The sequence below is a fragment of the Ranitomeya imitator genome, chromosome 5 (genome assembly GCF_032444005.1).
Source record: "Ranitomeya imitator isolate aRanImi1 chromosome 5, aRanImi1.pri, whole genome shotgun sequence".
Lineage (NCBI taxonomy): Eukaryota > Metazoa > Chordata > Amphibia > Anura > Dendrobatidae > Ranitomeya > Ranitomeya imitator.
Genome location: NC_091286.1, coordinates 183,293,641 through 183,310,800, shown reverse-complemented (window position 1 = coordinate 183,310,800; position 17,160 = coordinate 183,293,641).

The window sequence follows — 17,160 nt, the reverse complement described above, 5'->3', positions numbered from 1 at the left end:
ATACCCTACACTCTACACTCTACAATCTATACCCTACACTCTACACTCTACACCTTACACTCTATACATTACACTCTATGCCCTACACTCTACACTCTATACCCTACACTCTATAATATACACTCTATACCCTACACTCTATACCCTACACTCAATACCCTGCACTCTATACCCTACACTCTTTACTCTATACCATACACTCTATACCCTACACTCTACACTCTATACCCTACACTCTACACTCAATACCATACACTCTATACCCTACACTCTATACCCTACACTCTATACTCTATGCCCTACTGTCTATACCCTACAGGCTATACCCTACACTCTATACCCTACACTCTATACCCTACACTCTACACCCTACACTCTACACCCTACACTCTATACCCTACACTCTATACCCTTCACTCTATACCCTACACTCTACACTCTATACCCTACACTCTATACCCTACACTCTATACCCTACACTCTATACTCTATACCCTACACTCTACACTCAATACCATACACTCTATACCCTACACTCTATACTCTATTCCCTACTGTCTATACCCTACAGGCTATACCCTACACTCTATACCCTACACTCTACACTCTATACCCTACACTCTATACCATACATTCTTTACCGTACACTCTATACCCTACACTCGATACCCTACACTCTACACTCTATGCCTTACACTCTATACCCTATACTCTATACCCTACACTCTACACTCTATACCCTACACTCTACACTCTACACTCTATACCCTACACTCTATACCCTACACTCAATACCCTGCACTCTATACACTACACTCTACACTCTATACCATACACTCTATACCCTACACTCTACACTCTATACCCTACACTCTACACTCAATACCATACACTCTATACCCTACACTCTATACCCTACACTCTATACTCTATACCCTACTGTCTAAAACCTACAGGCTATACCCTACACTCTATACCCTACACTCTATACCCTACACTCTACACCCTACACTCTATACCCTACACTCTATACCCTACACTCTATAACCTGCACTCAATACCCTACACTCTACACTCTATACCCTACACTCTATACCCTACACTCTATACCCTACACTCTACACTCTATACACTACACTCTAGACCATACACTCTACACCCTACACTCTATACCATGCACTCTATACCCTACACTCTACCCTCTATACCCTACACTCTATACCCTACACTCTATACCCTACACTCTACACTCTATACCCTACACTCTACACCCTACACTCTATACCCTACACTCTATACCCTACACTCTATACCCTGCACTCTATACCCTACACTCTACACTCTATACCCTACACTCTATACCCTGTACTCTATACCCTACACTCTACACTCTATAAACTACACTCTATACCCTACACTCTACACCCTACACTCTATACCCTACACTCTACACTCAATACCATACACTCTATACCCTACACTCTATACCCTACACTCTATACTCTATACCCTACTGTCTATACCCTACAGGCTATACCCTACACTCTATACCCTACACTCTATACCCTACACTCTATACCCTACACTCTACACCCTACACTCTATACCCTACACTCTATAACCTACACTCTATACCCTGCACTCTATACCATACACTCTACACTCTATACCCTACACTCTATACCATACACTCTACACCCTACACTCTATACCATACACTCTATACCCTACAATCTACACTCTATACCCTACACTCTATACCCTACACTCTATACCCTACACTCTACACTCTATACCCTACACTCTACACTCTACACTCTATACCCTACACTCTATACCCTACACTCTATACCCTGCACTCTATACCCTACACTCTACACTCTATACCCTACACTCTATACCCTACACTCTACACCCTACACTCTATACCCTACACTCTATACCCTACACTCTATACCCTGCACTCTATACCCTACACTCTACACTCTATACCCTACACTCTATACCCTACACTATACCCTACACTCTATACCCTACACTCTATACCCTACACTATACACTCTATACCCTACACTCTACACCATGCACTCTATACCCTATACTCTATACCCTACACTCTATACCCTACACTCTATACCCTGCACTCTATACCCTACACTCTACACTCTATACCCTACACTCTATACCCTACACTATACCCTACACTCTATACCCTACACTCTATACCCTACACTATACACTCTATACCCTACACTCTACACCATGCACTCTATACCCTATACTCTATACCATACACTCTACACTCTATACCCTACAATCTATACCCTACACTCTATACCCTACACTCTATACCCTACACTCTATACCCTACACTCTACACTCTATACCCTACACTCTATACCCTACACTCTATACTCTATACCCTACTGTCTATACCCTACAGGCTATACCCTACACTCTATACCCTACACTCTATACCCTACACTGTACACCCTACACTCTATACCCTACACTCTATACCCTACAGTCTATACCCTACACTCTATACCCTACACTCTGCACTCTATACCCTACACTCTATACCCTACACTTTATACCATACACTCTATACCATACACTCTATACCCTGCACTCTATACCGTACACTCTACACTCTATATCCTACACTCTATACCCTACACTCTACACTCTATACCCTACACTCTATACCCTACACTCTACACTCTATACCCTACACTCTATACCCTACAAGCTATACCATACACTCTATACCATACACTCTATACCCTTACACTCTATACCCTACACTCTATATCATACACTCTATAGCCTACATTCTACACTCTATACCCTACACTCTATACCCTACACTCTATACCATACACTGTATTCCATACACTCTATGCCCTACACAACATACCCTACACTCTACACTCTACACTCTGTACCCTACACTCTATACCCTAAACTCTATACCCTACACTCTATACCCTACACTCTACACCCTACACTCTATACCCTACACTCTATACCCTACAGTCTATACCCTACACTCTATACCCTACACTCTGCACTCTATACCCTACACTCTATACAGTACACTTTATACCATACACTCTATACCATACACTCTATACCCTACACTCTATACCGTAAACTCTACACTCTATACCCTACACTCTATACCCTACACTCTACACTCTATACCCTACACTCCATACCCTACACTCTACACTCTATACCCTACACTCTATACCCTACACTTTATTCCATACACTCTATACCATACACTCTATACCCTACACTCTATACCGTACACTCTACACTCTATATCCTACACTCTATACCCTACACTCTACACTCTATACCCTACACTCTATACCCTACACTCTACACTCTATACCGTACACTCTACACTCTATACCCTACACTCTATACCCTACAATCTATACCATACACTCTATACCATACACTCTATACCCTACACTCTATACCGTACACTCTATATCATACACTCTATAGCCTACACTCTACACCCCACACTCTACACTCTATACCCTACACTCTATACCATACACTCTATTCCATACAATCTATGCCCTACACAATATACCCTACAATCTATACCCCACACTCTACACTCTACACTCTATACCTTACACTCTATACCCTACACTCTATACCCTATACTCTACACTCTATACCCTACACTCTACACTCTACACTCTATACCCTACACTCTATACCCTACACTCAGTACCCTGCACTCTGTACCCTACACTCTACACTCTATACCATACAATCTATACCCAACACTCTACACTCTATACCCTACACTCTACACTCAATAGCATACACTCTATACCCTACACTCTATACCCTGCACTCTATACTCTATACCCTACTGTCTATACCCTACAGTCTATACCCTACACTCTATACCCTACACTCTATACCCTACACTCTACACCCTACACTCTATACCCTGCACTCTATACCCTACACTCTATACCCTGCACTCTATACCCTACACTCTATACCCTACAATCTACACTCTATACCCTACACTCTATACCCTACACTCTGCACTCCATACCCTACACTCTATAACATACCCTCTATACCTTACACTCTATACCCTACACTATATACCATACACTCTACACTCTATCTCTATACCCTACACTCTATACCATACACTCTACACCCTACACTCTATACCATACACTCTATACCCTACACTCTACACTCTATACCCTACACTCTACACCCTACACTCTACACTCAATAGCATACACTCTATACCCTACACTCTATACCCTGCACTCTATACTCTATACCCTACTGTCTATACCCTACAGTCTATACCCTATACTCTATACCCTACACTCTATAACTTACACTCTACACCCTACACTCTATACCCTGCACTCTATACCCTACACTCTATACCCTGCACTCTATACCCTACACTCTATACCCTGCACTCTATACCCTACACTCTACACTCTGTACCATACACTCTATACCCTACGCTCTATACCCTACACTCTATACCCTACACTCTACACTCTATACCCTACACTCTATACCATACACTCTACACCCTACACTATATACCATACACTCTATACTCTACACTCTACACTCTATACCCTACACTCTATACCCTACACTCTATACCCTACACTCTACACTCTATACCCTACACTCTACACCCTACACTCTAATCCCTACACTCTACACTCTATACCCTACACTCTATACCCTACACTCTATACTCTACACTCTATACCCTACACTCTACACCCTACACTCTACACTCTATACTCTACACTCTATACCCTACACTCTATACCCTACAATCTACACTCTATACCCTACACTCTATGCCCTACACTCTACACTCAATACCATACACTCTATACCTTACACTCTATACCCTACACTCTATACCCTACACTCTAAATTCTATACCCTACACTCTGCACTCCATACCCTACACTCTATAACATACCCTCTATACCCTACACTCTATACCCTACACTCTATACCATACATTCTACACTCTATCGCTATACCCTACACTCTATACCATACACTCTACACCCTTCACTCTATGCCATACAATCTATACCCTACACTCTACACTCTATACCCTACACTCTATACCCTACACTCAATACCCTACACTCTACACCCTACACTCTATACCCTACACTCTACACTCTATACCCTACACTCTACACCATGCACTCTATACCCTATACTCTATACCCTACACTCTACACTCTACAACCTACAATCTAAACCCTACACTCTATACCCTACACTCTATACCCTACACTCTATACCCTACACTCTACACTCTATACCCTACACTCTATACCATACACTCTATACCCTGCACTCTATACCCTGCACTCTATACCCTGCACTCTACGCTCTATACCCTACACTCTATACCATACACCCTATACCCTACACTATATACCCTGCACTCTATACTCTATACCCTACTGTCTATACCCTACAGGTTATACCCTACACTCTATACCCTACACTCTATACCCTACACTCTACACCCTACACTCTATACCCTGCACTGTATACCCTACACTCTATACCCTGCACTCTATACCCTACACTCTATACCATACACTCTATACCCTACACTTTATACCCTACACTCTATACCCTACACTCTACACTCTATACCCTACTCTCTATACCATACAATCTACAACCTACACTCTATACCATACACTCTATACTCTACACTCTACACTCTATACCCTACACTCTATACCTTACACTCTATACCCTACACTCTACACTCTATACCCTACACTCTACACCCTACACTCTATACCCTACACTCTAATCACTACACTCTACACTCTATACCCTACACTCTATACCCTACACTCTATACCCTACACTCTACACTCTATACCCTACACTCTACACCCTACACTCTACACTCTATACCCTACACTCTATACCCTACACTCTATACCCTACAATCTACACTCTATACCCTACACTCTATACCCTACACTCTAAACTCTATACCCTACACTCTGCACTCCATACCCTACACTCTATAACATACCCTCTATACCTTACACTCTATACCCTACACTATATACCATACACTCTACACTCTATCTCTATACCCTACACTCTATACCATACACTCTACACCCTACACTCTATACCATACACTCTATACCCTACACTCTATACCCTACACTCTACACCCTACACTCTACACTCTATACCCTACACTCTATACCCTACACTCTATACCCTACACTCTACACCCTACACTCTATACCCTACACTCTATACCCTACACTCTACACTCTATACCTTACACTCTACACCCTACACTCTACACTCTATACCCTACACTCTATACCCTACACTCTATACCCTACAATCTACACTCTATACCCTACACTCTATACCCTACACTCTAAACTCTAGACCCTACACTCTGCACTCCATACCCTACACTCTATAACATACCCTCTATACCTTACACTCTATACCCTACACTATATACCATACACTCTATACCCTACACTCTACACCCTACACTCTATACCCTACACTCTACACACTACACTCTATACCCTACACTCTAATCCCTACACTCTACACTCTTTACTCTACACTCTACACTCTATACCCTATACTCTATACCCTACACTCTACACTCTATACCCTACACTCTATACCCTACACTCTATACCCTACACTCTACACCCTACACTCTATACCCTACACTGTAATCCCTACACTCTACACTCTATACCCTACACTCTATACCCTACACCCTATACCCTACACTCTATACCCTACACTCTATACCCTACACTCTACACTCTATACCCCACACTCTACACCCTACACTCTACACTCTATACCCTACACTCTATACCCTACAATCTACACTCTATACCCTACACTCTATACCCTACACTCTACACTCAATAGCATACACTATATACCTTACACTCTATACACTACACTCTATACCCTGCACTCTAAACTCTATACCCTACACTCTGCACTCCATACCCTACGCTCTATAACATACCCTCCATACCCTACACTCTATACCCTACACTCTATACCATACACTGTACACTCTATCTCTATACCCTACACTCTATACAATACACTCTACACCCTACACTCTATACCATACACTCTATACCCTACACTCTACACTCTATGCCCTACACTCTATACCCTACACTCAATACCCTACACTCTATACCCTACACGCTATACCCTACACTATACACTCTATACCCTACACTCTACACCATGCACTCTATACCCTACACTCTAAACCCTACACTCTATACCCTACACTCTATACCCTACACTCTATACCATACACTCTATACCCTACACTCTATACCCTACACTCTATACCCTACACTCTACACCCTACAGGCTATACCCTACACTCTATACCCTACACTCTATACCCTACACTCTACACACTACACTCTATACCCTACACTCTATACCCTACACTCTATACCCTACACTCTACACTCTATACCCTACACTCTATACCCTACACTTTATACCATACACTCTATACCATACTTTCTATACCCTACACTCTATACCCTACACTCTACACTCTATACCCTACACTCTATACTCTACACTCTACACTCTATACTCTACACTCTACACTCTATACCCTACACTCTATACCCTACAGTCTATACCATACACTCTATACCATACACTCTAAACCCTACACTCTATACCCTACACTCTATACCCTACACTATATACCCTACACTCTACACTCAATACCATACACTCTATACCCTACACTCTATACCCTACACTCTATACTCTATACCCTACTGTCTATACCATACAGGCTATACCCTACACTCTATACCCTACACTCTATACCCTACACTCTATACCCTACACTCTATACCCTACACTCTATACCCTGCACTCCATACCCTACACTCTACACTCTATACCCTACACTCTATACCATACACTCTACACCCAACACTCTATACCATACACTCTATACCCTACACTATACACTCTATACCCTACATTCTATACCCTACACTCTATACACTACACTCTATACCCTACACTCTACACTCTATACCCTACACTCCACACCCTACACTCTATAACCTACACTCTAATCCCTACACTCTACACTCTATACCCTACACTCTATACCCTACACTCTATACCCTACACTCTATACCCTACACTCTACACCCTACACTCTACACTCTATACCCTACACTCTATACCCAACACACTCTATACCCTACAATCTACACTCTATACCCTACACTCTATACCCTACACTCTACACTCAATACCATACACTCTATACCTTACACTCTATACCCTACACTCTAAACTCTATACCCTACACTCTAAACTCTATACCCTACACTCTATAACATACCCTCTATACACTACACTCTATACCCTACACTCTATACCATACAGTCTACACTCTATCTCTATACCCTACACTCTATACCATACACTCTACACCCTACACTCTATACCATACACTCTATACCCTACACTCTACACTCTATACCCTACACTCTATACCCTACACTCAATACCCTACACTCTATACCCTACACTCTATACCCTACACCATACACTCTATACCCTACACTCTACACCATGCACTCTATACCCTATACTCTATACCCTACACTCTACACTCTATACCCTACACTCTATACCCTACAATCTATACCCTACACTCTATACCCTACACTCTATACCCTACACTCTATACCCTACACTCTACACTCCATACCCTACACTCTATACCATACACTCTATACCCTACAATCTATACCCTACACTCTATAACCTATACTCTATACCCTTCACTTTATACCCTACACTCTACACCCTACACTCTATACCCTACACTCTATACCCTACACTCTATACCCTACACTTTATACCCTACACTCTACACTCTACACTCTATACCCTACACTTTATTCCATACACTCTATACCATACACTCTATACCCTACACTCTATACCGTACACTCTACACTCTATACCCTATACTCTATACCCTACACTCTACACTCTCTACACTACACTCTATACCCAACACTCTACACTCTATACCCTACACTCTACACTCTATACCCTACACTCTATACCCTACACTCTATACCCTACACTCTACACTCTATACCCTACACTCTATACCCTACACTCTATACCCTACACTCTATACCCTACACTCTACACTCTATACCCTGCACTCTATACCGTACACTCTGCACTCTATACCCTACACTCTATACCCTACACTCTATACCCTACACTTTATACCCTACACTCTATACCGTACACTCTACACTCTATACCCTACACTCTATACCCTACACTCTACACTCTATACCCTACACTCTATACCCTACACTCTACACTCGATACCCTACACTCTACACTCTATACCCTACACTCTATACCCTACAATCTATACCATACACTCTATACCATACACTCTATACCCTACACTCTATATCATACACTCTATAGCCTACACTCTACACTTTATACCCCACACTCTACACTCTATACCCTACACTCTATGACCTACACTCTATAACATACACTCTATTCCATACACTGTATGCCCTACACACTATACCCTACACTCTACACTCTACAATCTATACCCTACACTCTACACTCTACACCTTACACTCTATACATTACACTCTATGCCCTACACTCTACACTCTATACCCTACACTCTATACTATACACTCTATACCCTACACTCTATACCCTACACTCAATACCCTGCCTTCTATACCCTACACTCTACACTCTATACCATACACTCTATACCCTACACTCTACACTCTATACCCTACACTCTATACCATACACTCTACACCCTACACTATATACCATACACTCTATACTCTACACTCTACACTCTATACCCTACACTCTATACCCTACACTCTATACCCTACACTCTACACTCTATACCCTACACTCTACACTCTACACTCTATACCCTACACTCTAATCCCTACACTCTACACTCTATACCCTACACTCTATACCCTACACTCTATACCCTACACTCTATACTCTACACTCTATAACCTACACTCTACACCCTACACTCTACACTCTATACTCTACACTCTATACCCTACACTCTATACCCTACAATCTACACTCTATACCCTACACTCTATGCCCTACACTCTACACTCAATACCATACACTCTATACCTTACACTCTATACCCTACACTCTATACCCTACACTCTAAATTCTATACCCTACACTCTGCACTCCATACCCTACACTCTATAACATACCCTCTATACCCTACACTCTATACCCTACACTCTATACCATACATTCTACACTCTATCGCTATACCCTACACTCTATACCATACACTCTACACCCTACACTCTATACCATACAATCTATACCCTACACTCTACACTCTATACCCTACACTCTATACCCTACACTCAATACCCTACACTCTATACCCTGCACTCTATACCCTACACTCTATACCCTGCACTCTATACCCTACACTCTACACTCTGTACCATACACTCTATACCCTACGCTCTATACCCTACACTCTATACCCTACACTCTACACTCTATACCCTACACTCTATACCATACACTCTACACCCTACACTATATACCATACACTCTATACTCTACACTCTACACTCTATACCCTACACTCTATACCCTACACTCTACACTCTATACCCTACACTCTACACCCTACACTCTAATCCCTACACTCTACACTCTATACCCTACACTCTATACCCTACACTCTATACCCTACACTCTATACTCTACACTCTATACCCTACACTCTACACCCTACACTCTACACTCTATACTCTACACTCTATACCCTACACTCTATACCCTACAATCTACACTCTATACCCTACACTCTATGCCCTACACTCTACACTCAATACCATACACTCTATACCTTACACTCTATACCCTACACTCTATACCCTACACTCTAAATTCTATACCCTACACTCTGCACTCCATACCCTACACTCTATAACATACCCTCTATACCCTACACTCTATACCCTACACTCTATACCATACATTCTACACTCTATCGCTATACCCTACACTCTATACCATACACTCTACACCCTACACTCTATACCATACAATCTATACCCTACACTCTACACTCTATACCCTACACTCTATACCCTACACTCAATACCCTACACTCTACACCCTACACTCTATACCCTACACTCTACACTCTATACCCTACACTCTACACCATGCACTCTATACCCTATACTCTATACCCTACACTCTACACTCTACAACCTACAATCTAAACCCTACACTCTATACCCTACACTCTATACCCTACACTCTATACCCTACACTCTACACTCTATACCCTACACTCTATACCATACACTCTATACCCTGCACTCTATACCCTGCACTCTATACCCTGCACTCTACGCTCTATACCCTACACTCTATACCATACACCCTATACCCTACACTATATACCCTGCACTCTATACTCTATACCCTACTGTCTATACCCTACAGGTTATACCCTACACTCTATACCCTACACTCTATACCCTACACTCTACACCCTACACTCTATACCCTGCACTCTATACCCTACACTCTATACCCTGCACTCTATACCCTACACTCTATACCATACACTCTATACCCTACACTTTATACCCTACACTCTATACCCTGCACTCTATACCCTACACTCTATACCATACACTCTATACCCTGCACTCTATACCCTACACTCTATACCCTGCACTCTATACCCTACACTCTATACCATACACTCTATACCCTGCACTCTATACCCTACACTCTATACCACACACTCTATACCCTACTCTCTATACCATACAATCTACAACCTACACTCTATACCATACACTCTATACTCTACACTCTACACTCTATACCCTACACTCTATACCTTACACTCTATACCCTACACTCTACACTCTATACCCTACACTCTACACCCTACACTCTATACCCTACACTCTAATCCCTACACTCTACACTCTATACCCTACACTCTATACCCTACACTCTATACCCTACACTCTATACCCTACACTCTACACTCTATACCCTACACTCTACACCCTACACTCTACACTCTATACCCTACACTCTATACCCTACACTCTATACCCTACAATCTACACTCTATACCCTACACTCTATACCCTACACTCTAAACTCTATACCCTACACTCTGCACTCCATACCTTACACTCTATAACATACCCTCTATACCTTACACTCTATACCCTACACTATATACCATACACTCTACACTCTATCTCTATACCCTACACTCTATACCATACACTCTATACCCTACACTCTATACCGTACACTCTACACTCTATACCCTATACTCTATACCCTACACTCTACACTCTATACCCTACACTCTATACCCAACACTCTACACTCTATACCCTACACTCTACACTCTATACCCTACACTCTATACCATACACTCTATACCCTACACTCTACACTCTATACCCTACACTCTATACCCTACACTCTATACCCTACACTCTATACCCTACACTCTACACTCTATACCCTGCACTCTATACCGTACACTCTGCACTCTATACCCTACACTCTATACCCTACACTCTATACCCTACACTTTATACCCTACACTCTATACCGTACACTCTACACTCTATACCCTACACTCTATACCCTACACTCTACACTCTATACCCTACACTCTATACCCTACACTCTACACTCGATACCCTACACTCTACACTCTATACCCTACAATCTATACCATACACTCTATACCATACACTCTATACCCTACACTCTATATCATACACTCTATAGCCTACACTCTACACTTTATACCCCACACTCTACACTCTATACCCTACACTCTATGACCTACACTCTATAACATACACTCTATTCCATACACTGTATGCCCTACACACTATACCCTACACTCTACACTCTACAATCTATACCCTACACTCTACACTCTACACCTTACACTCTATACATTACACTCTATGCCCTACACTCTACACTCTATACCCTACACTCTATACTATACACTCTATACCCTACACTCTATACCCTACACTCAATACCCTGCCTTCTATACCCTACACTCTACACTCTATACCATACACTCTATACCCTACACTCTACACTCTATACCCTACACTCTATACCATACACTCTACACCCTACACTATATACCATACACTCTATACTCTACACTCTACACTCTATACCCTACACTCTATACCCTACACTCTATACCCTACACTCTACACTCTATACCCTACACTCTACACTCTACACTCTATACCCTACACTCTAATCCCTACACTCTACACTCTATACCCTACACTCTATACCCTACACTCTATACCCTACACTCTATACTCTACACTCTATAACCTACACTCTACACCCTACACTCTACACTCTATACTCTACACTCTATACCCTACACTCTATACCCTACAATCTACACTCTATACCCTACACTCTATGCCCTACACTCTACACTCAATACCATACACTCTATACCTTACACTCTATACCCTACACTCTATACCCTACACTCTACATTCTATACCCTACACTCTGCACTCCATACCCTACACTCTATAACATACCCTCTATACCCTACACTCTATACCCTACACTCTATACCATACATTCTACACTCTATCGCTATACCCTACACTCTATACCATACACTCTACACCCTACACTCTATACCATACAATCTATACCCTACACTCTACACTCTATACCCTACACTCTATACCCTACACTCAATACCCTACACTCTATACCCTGCACTCTATACCCTACACTCTATACCCTGCACTCTATACCCTACACTCTACACTCTGTACCATACACTCTATACCCTACGCTCTATACCCTACACTCTATACCCTACACTCTACACTCTATACCCTACACTCTATACCATACACTCTACACCCTACACTATATACCATACACTCTATACTCTACACTCTACACTCTATACCCTACACTCTATACCCTACACTCTACACTCTATACCCTACACTCTACACCCTACACTCTAATCCCTACACTCTACACTCTATACCCTACACTCTATACCCTACACTCTATACCCTACACTCTATACTCTACACTCTATACCCTACACTCTACACCCTACACTCTACACTCTATACTCTACACTCTATACCCTACACTCTATACCCTACAATCTACACTCTATACCCTACACTCTATGCCCTACACTCTACACTCAATACCATACACTCTATACCTTACACTCTATACCCTACACTCTATACCCTACACTCTAAATTCTATACCCTACACTCTGCACTCCATACCCTACACTCTATAACATACCCTCTATACCCTACACTCTATACCCTACACTCTATACCATACATTCTACACTCTATCGCTATACCCTACACTCTATACCATACACTCTACACCCTACACTCTATACCATACAATCTATACCCTACACTCTACACTCTATACCCTACACTCTATACCCTACACTCAATACCCTACACTCTACACCCTACACTCTATACCCTACACTCTACACTCTATACCCTACACTCTACACCATGCACTCTATACCCTATACTCTATACCCTACACTCTACACTCTACAACCTACAATCTAAACCCTACACTCTATACCCTACACTCTATACCCTACACTCTATACCCTACACTCTACACTCTATACCCTACACTCTATACCATACACTCTATACCCTGCACTCTATACCCTGCACTCTATACCCTGCACTCTACGCTCTATACCCTACACTCTATACCATACACCCTATACCCTACACTATATACCCTGCACTCTATACTCTATACCCTACTGTCTATACCCTACAGGTTATACCCTACACTCTATACCCTACACTCTATACCCTACACTCTACACCCTACACTCTATACCCTGCACTCTATACCCTACACTCTATACCCTGCACTCTATACCCTACACTCTATACCATACACTCTATACCCTACACTTTATACCCTACACTCTATACCCTACACTCTACACTCTATACCCTACTCTCTATACCATACAATCTACAACCTACACTCTATACCATACACTCTATACTCTACACTCTATACCCTACACTCTATACCTTACACTCTATACCCTACACTCTACACTCTATACCCTACACTCTACACCCTACACTCTATACCCTACACTCTAATCCCTACACTCTACACTCTATACCCTACACTCTATACCCTACACTCTATACCCTACACTCTATACCCTACACTCTACACTCTATACCCTACACTCTACACCCTACACTCTACACTCTATACCCTACACTCTATACCCTACACTCTATACCCTACAATCTACACTCTATACCCTACACTCTATACCCTACACTCTAAACTCTATACCCTACACTCTGCACTCCATACCCTACACTCTATAACATACCCTCTATACCTTACACTCTATACCCTACACTATATACCATACACTCTACACTCTATCTCTATACCCTACACTCTATACCATACACTCTACACCCTACACTCTATACCATACACTCTATACCCTACACTCTATACCCTACACTCTACACCCTACACTCTACACTCTATACCCTACACTCTATACCCTACACTCTATACCCTACACTCTACACCCTACACTCTATACCCTACACTCTATACCCTACACTCTACACTCTATACCCTACACTCTACACCCTACACTCTACACTCTATACCCTACACTCTATACTCTACACTCTATACCCTACAATCTACACTCTATACCCTACACTCTATACCCTACACTCTAAACTCTATACCCTACACTCTGCACTCCATACCCTACACTCTATAACATACCCTCTATACCTTACACTCTATGCCCTACACTATATACCATACACTCTATACCCTACACTCTACACCCTACACTCTATACCCTACACTCTACACACTACACTCTATACCCTACACTCTAATCCCTACACTCTACACTCTATACTCTACACTCTACACTCTATACCCTATACTCTATACCCTACACTCTACACTCTATACCCTACACTCTATACCCTACACTCTATACCCTACACTCTACACCCTACACTCTATACCCTACACTGTAATCCCTACACTCTACACTCTATACCCTACACTCTATACCCTACACCCTATACCCTACACTCTATACCCTACACTCTATACCCTACACTCTACACTCTATACCCCACACTCTACACCCTACACTCTACACTCTATACCCTACACTCTATACCCTACAATCTACACTCTATACCCTACACTCTATACCCTACACTCTACACTCTATAGCATACACTATATACCTTACACTCTATACACTACACTCTATACCCTGCACTCTAAACTCTATACCCTACACTCTTCACTCCATACCCTACGCTCTATAACATACCCTCCATACCCTACACTCTATACCCTACACTCTATACCATACACTGTACACTCTATCTCTATACCCTACACTCTATACAATACACTCTACACCCTACACTCTATACCATACACTCTATACCCTACACTCTACACTCTATGCCCTACACTCTATACCCTACACTCAATACCCTACACTCTATACCCTACACGCTATACCCTACACTATACACTCTATACCCTACACTCTACACCATGCACTCTATACCCTACACTCTAAACCCTACACTCTATACCCTACACTCTATACCATACACTCTATACCCTACACTCTATACCCTACACTCTATACCCTACACTCTACACCCTACAGGCTATACCCTACACTCTATACCCTACACTCTATACCCTACACTCTACACCCTACACTCTATACCCTACACTCTATACCCTACACTCTATACCCCACACTCTACACTCTATACCCTACACTCTATACCCTACACTTTATACCATACACTCTAT